The following is a 6,542-nucleotide window of genomic DNA, read 5'->3' on the forward strand; positions in this document are numbered from 1 at the left end:
TGGGCCAAATCAAATGGCTTGGTGGGCCGGATTTGGCCTGCGGGCCCCACTTTGGGCTCATCTGGTTCACATGCAGCTGCAGTGAAACCTGCTGAGGTCATTACAATCACAAGGACAGGAAGTGTCGGTGGATGAAAGTCTCACAACAAAAACATTTATTTCTTTACTTTTTCTGTGCTACGTTAAAAATGACAACACTATGTTGTTGCAGTTTTACTTTATTATTGCAGTTTATAAAAATATGCAAAAACAAATTTAACAGTAATTTAATGTAACAGTATTTAAAAAAAAATACGAACTCGATTAAATAAGTGCTTTTATTCTGAAAGGGTTTAATAGGATGTATCACAAACCAGACCGAGCTATAACTGCAATAAGCTTCCATTAATTGTGTAATGTGTTTAGCGTTAGCGTAGCTAAGCTTCTTATTTAGCAGAWAGGTGGTTAGTGAAGCTAGCTGTGCTAACCACTGCTTGTTAGGTTGTTTTAAAAGAACAAACCTCTTTAGACTTGATTCTACATGGCTTTCCACACTAGCCTTTAGCTCATTGATTCAGTCAGAAATTAACTTTAAGTCTCCAGACTGAGATTGTTCAAAAAGTTACCTACAACAGGTAAGATATTAGTTGTTCATCTTTCCACAGAACCCTATTTTAAAAGWTCTGAGTCAGTAAAGGGTTAGGCACACGCGATCATAGTTTTAGTTCTTGTTTTTCACACCAGTATTCCTGGTTATGTTAGAAAAAAGCACATTTTAAGAAGTTTGTTTTCTTKGTTCGGTGTGTTTGTTCATGACCCGCTCACACACACCACAACCCACATCCAGAACCCTGACGAAGGTAATTTTGTTRAAAGCTTTTCAAACTGTCCTTCAGCAGATCCTGTATGACACACCTGAATAAAACGAGGCCGTATTTTATTGTTAGATGTTGTGAATGTGTCTTCCATGAATGAAAAGCACGTTTTTATGTTTTGGTTTGAGAAGYGTTTCCACAGAGCGAGTTTAAAGGAATGTTAAATCACAAACTRTTAAAATCAATAAGCATGAATAGAGGTGAATTGAATCTGAGTCAGATAATGCCAGCGTCAGTATTTTAGAGTGTGGGTGTGTATTCACACACACACAAGCTGCTCCTGATGGGGAGAGGAAAGGTTAATGGSCACTTCAGCACTTTAGCCTCACGAGTCCTGCTTTATGATCCGTGACTTTTGACTGCAGGAGGCCAGCAGCAAGTGATCAGGCCAAGGCCGTACGTGGGTTTGTTTTTCTGTAAGCCTCAGTTTTATTCAGTGTTTTCTTCATGTTCGTTTTGTTTTTCTCCAGACATGTTTCTCTTACTAATCTCTGTCTCACACTGAGCACTCCACAAACTCAAGGCCTGCGGGCCAAATATAACCAGCCACAGCATTTTATGTGGCCCGAGAGAGCTTCAAAGATGTATTAATGTCTTAAAGGGCCAATATTATGTGTTTCTCAGGCATATATTTAAATACTATATCATAATAAAGTATCTATGTCATCTTTAGTTGTTATTAAAATGTTTATATGTTTAAATAGAAAATAAACKTATCTTCTCATCACTTCCTCTTCAAAACGCCTTGAAATTGGCCTCTGTCTCTTTAAGAACCTCTTTAAGAACCTCCTTCCTACTTCCCAAACTGGGAAGTAGGAACTTAAAAGTTGTAAATTTAAACTAGAATGTCCCCTAGTGCAGTGTTTCCCAAAGTCGGGGTCGGGACCCAAAGTGGAGTCCCGAAACATCAAGGTGGGGTCCTGAAAAGATTTTTCGAATTAATTACATATTTGCCTTAGTTGTTACAAATGAGTGAGGTTAATATATTTAAAATGGATAAATGTAGTATAAAAAATTGTTACTATGCCCATGTTTAGTTGACCTGATACAAATGTTTATCATCCAGAAACAGTTGGGGGCTCAGGTCTCTGCTACTGTTATTTTGTGGGTCAAAAGCTGAAAAGTTTGGGAACCACTGCACTTTGGTTCCCAAAGTTGGGCTTGGGACCCAATTATGGGTCATGAAGCACCTTGGATAATCTCCAGAAATCAATTTAAAGTAAAATAAAATAATTGCTGATGTAATATTTTCCCTACAATTATTACAAAAACACAAAATAAGTATAAATAAGTATTTATATTTGTGTACAAGCTGTTTAGATTGTCAAAAAAGCCTGTGTTTTTAGGRTTTTTAACAAAGTTTACTCAGACCAGTAATATTTGGGGTCACAAGTTTTTCCATGAATATTTTGTGGGTCAGAAGATAAAAAGTTTGGGAACCACTGATCTAGTGGGAATYCCCTGATGGAACTCCATACCACAACTCAACAGAGTAAAACTCTTACGTTTACTTTTAATATTAATTCTGTTGTATTTATTTTACATTTAGTCAACCGTACACGTAGTTCTTTTCAGTGTTTATAAGAGGACGTGCTAAAACACTGTTTCTTTGCAGGACATACCAGGTAGAGCTCAGTTATTGTCTGTTAGCGGTGCTTAATGGACAATGGGAAACCCAAGAGGAAACAGGTGAGTGARGGTGGTGCTGAAGAGGCTGCAGCTCCTCTGGAGCTCAACTTTCTTCTGTCAGTTTTTTTTTCTTCAGAAGTTTATTTCAGTAAAACAAATGAACAAATTCTATATACAATAAAATAAAAATATATACTTCTGTTAGAATTTAAACCTTTGATCATAACGTCTTTAGAGAGCAGGAATGTAGATGAAAATTACTCAGGATTCTCCTGCTTTCTGGGGCTCAGGTCTYGGATCTTTCTGGGTACAGTTTGCATGTTCTCGTGTTTGTGGGTTTTTCTCTGAGCACTCTGGTTTCCTCACACAAACCAAAAGCATGCTCGGTTAAATTATAACTAAACTGGCCCTGGGTGAGAGTGATTGTCTCTGTGTCCCTGTGAAGGACATGGAACCTGTCCAGGATGTCCGTCGTCCCTCCAACAGATGCTGAAGATAGGAACCAGCTCCCTGAGACCCCGAAACAAGAAGCAGGTAAAGGAAACGGATGTATTGACATTTATTTTTTCCACCATCATTAATGCTTCAAATTCTTCCTTTTTGCCTCTTTCCTCTTCACTTTGTTTGGATCTGTCTCAGGCCTAACAAATGGTCAGTTAATGAGTTTGTTCCGAGACAAGCCTCTAACGGCTGCTCTTCCCACGACGGTGCATAACACCCACCAACTCAAAGCACACACTGCTCTAATTGTTTCCCCTTGGACAAAAACAGAATTCTTTTTTAGATCCGTCACTGAGCTGAAACCAACAGATTTTTGACAGTCACAGAGAACGCTGTGGTATGAGAACTGTGGGACGTACGAAATGATTCAGAGGACAAGAAGTAAAACTTTGAATCTCCCTTAAAACAGAAAAGAGTTRGTTCCTTTGAGTAGCTTTACACCTGCAGAGTGTTTTAAAAAAATACAAAAGAAAATAGACATAAGTGCATTTAGGAGTTCAGGCTATATGTAACACATCTGAATACTCAGTATCTTCCCTGCACTGGACAGCAGTCTGAATGGTTTCAGTTTGGAGACTGAAYGAGATGTTTTCATCCAAGAATCAAGCTAGCAACTCTTTGGAAAAGAGCCCATTTAGGTAAAAAGCTACACCTTTTAAAGTCACTAGCTGTGTTTCCATTSACCATGAAAATGTGCAAATTAGAATTTCGAAATATGTATATGTATATATATGTAGTGTGTCATAAACGGACTTTCTATGGTTAAAAAACACCATATTACAGCAGCTTGTGCAGCATCGTCAAACAAAGCAGTAAATGAACTAAAACGATCTCTGTAAGAAGACTGAAAATTCCCCACTTATTTACAGAACTGAACTGTTTGCTTTTCTCAGTCTGCTCGTCTCCTGAAACCAAATCAAACGTACGGTAACAATGTCTGAGCAAACAAGACGAGACGAGCAACAATCGTCCATTACAGAGCGCAAATCCTTAACTGGTAACACTAAGTATAGGGTTTCAGGTTTCACAGCCTGGAACTGGGCTGAGCGCATCGTGGCACCGAGCAGGAGAGGACCACGCAGCACATTACCGGCTGAGTCATGTGAGGGACGACGGAGCAGGTGGTGAGGTAAACATGGGTAGTGTTTCTGTTGATGTAAACAGTGTAGTATCAGCTGTCCACCTTACCGGCAGCCATGATGTCACCTTGTTGAATGTGTGATAAGACAAAGTGCCACTGGGAGTTTCTTTATAGCCAAAGTTCATTGACTTCCCTGTCCAAAACTGGGTTAGGGTTCGGACAGAGAGACAGACCTTCTCTGTGTTGAACTCTCTGTCCTGTCCTCCCACCAACATCTTCTAGATTAAAACTCAGAGGTCTGAGGGTTAGGTCTCCTTTAGCATTAGAGTCCTGGTTCCAAGTCAGGGGTCGGTCAAGTACGGTTTTAGAGTCAAAGGATAAATGTTGCGTTTATAGCTGGCTATCAGGGTTAGGCTTAAAATCAGGATAAAAAATGTAAATTAGAGTCCAGGTGAACAAGTTAAGTTTAGGGTTGGTTGTTAGGGTCAGGTGTAAAATTTGGGTCAAGGCTCAAATTGTAGTCCAGGTAAAGGTTATATTTAGGTTAGAGTGAGAGGTTGAAATGAGTGTTAGTGTTAAAGTCAAGAGTTAGAGTCAGGGGAGGCTTTATGGGAGTCCTGGTCAGTAGACCTGGTCAGTAGTCCTGGTCAGTAGTCCTGGTCAGTAGTTTTGGTCAGTAGTCCTGGTCAGTAGTTTTGGTCAATAGTTCTGGTCAGACCTGGTGAGTAGTTTTGGTCAGTAGTTCTGGTCACTAGATTTGGTCAGTAGTTCTGGTCAGTAGACCTGGTGAGTAGTTCTGGTCAGTAGTCCTGGTGAGTAGTTCTGGTCAGTAGTCCTGGTCATTAGACCTGGTCATAGTTGTTTCCCAAACTTTAGGGTTAGTTAAGTTTAGACGGTTAGGGTCATGCATTAATCCACAGGTGTGTACTTTTCAGTCAGATGGACAAATGAAGACAAGGGTGGTCTGATGAGGACACAAAAGCTCCCCTGTAAGCCTGGCGAGCCTCACTGTGCCTGTCTCTGTTGGACTTTAATATATTCCAGTCAGGCACACACAAAAGGAAGGTTTCAGAGCTGACATTACATTTCCCATCATTTGTCTGAAACAACTCAAAGTCTGCTCTACAGACCCAGAGCTGGACTTTGCACTTGAGCAATAAAAGTTTTATCAAATTACGATAACCGTTACAACACGTACGAGCTGTCCTACTGTTGTTTTACATGTTGTTTTCTCTGCTCTGGAGCAAGGTGCACTCCTGCACACCTTTCCAGTGTTTTCTCTCAGTGTGCAGGTGACCTGAAGCACGTACGCCTCTACCTGATGCTTGGCACGACAACACTACACGTCGCACATGGTTTCAGTGTGGATAACATCACGTCTGCGCCGTCTTTATCACAACAAGTTGTTGATTTACATGGTTTGGTTGTTTTGATGAGTGGCTGAGAGGTGGTTCGCTCTCAATCTGTAGGTTTTATTTGTGGTTCCTGGAGTTAGAACAGGAGGCAGAGCTTTCAGTTATCAGGCTCTTTTGTGGAACCAACTTCCAGTTTCTGTCCGTGAGGCTGACACTCTGTCTACTTTTGAGGCTTAAGACTTTCCTGTTTGATAAATCCTATAGTTAGGGTTGGTTTTCTGAGGTATCCCTTAGTTCTTCTGCTATAGGCTCAGACTGCTGGAGGACAAACTGTCCACATGTCCTCACTCTGCTGCTGGAGGACAAACTGTCCACATGTCCTCACTCTGCTGGAGGACAAACTGTCCACATGTCCTCACTCTGCTGCAGTCTTTAGTCTCTCTCCTCTACATGTTTGCTTGACACATTCTCACTCCCAACTCGTCACATATTGACGCTTGGTCAGGTTCCCTCTGCATCTTAATTTGAAGCGTCGTGTAACCCTTTTGCGTCAGTTATTGACACAGCAGGCATTTCCAGGGTCCGGGGACGCAAAATTTAGGGGTCATTGAGTTGGGGTCCATGGTTAATATTAGGGATCAGGGTTCATGGTTAATTTTAGGTAGTGGGGTCAGGGATAGGACGTCTAGGGCTAATATTAAGTAATTTTAGGGTTTGGGACGGGTAGTTTTTGTGTATTTTCTACACTTTCTGAAATTATGAAGATGGATTCCGCCCCATCTCATCAATAACTGACGTGAGGGGGTACCCGACGTGTCAAAACCAGATGCAGAGGGAACCCTGGAACAGTGTCACTAGCTGCGTTTCCATTGCAAATGTGCGCAAAGCTTTGTCGATATTCTGTTAATGTTGAAAAAACACAGTTTCGCAACTGCAGTGTTTCCATTAAGTAAGAAATGCTATTAAAGTCACGTGAATACGTTTGTTCTCATGATAAGTCATTACAAACATGGCAGCGATGGATGTAAACACATAGCATGTTGCTACCACGACACTAGCGCTCAGTCGGCGTCTTTTATCGAGGCTTTCCAGAGACAAGTCCCTACTTGGGAGCGGCTACGT

This window comes from Austrofundulus limnaeus, unplaced genomic scaffold, assembly GCF_001266775.1.
Source record: "Austrofundulus limnaeus strain Quisiro unplaced genomic scaffold, Austrofundulus_limnaeus-1.0 Scaffold615, whole genome shotgun sequence".
NCBI lineage: Eukaryota > Metazoa > Chordata > Actinopteri > Cyprinodontiformes > Rivulidae > Austrofundulus > Austrofundulus limnaeus.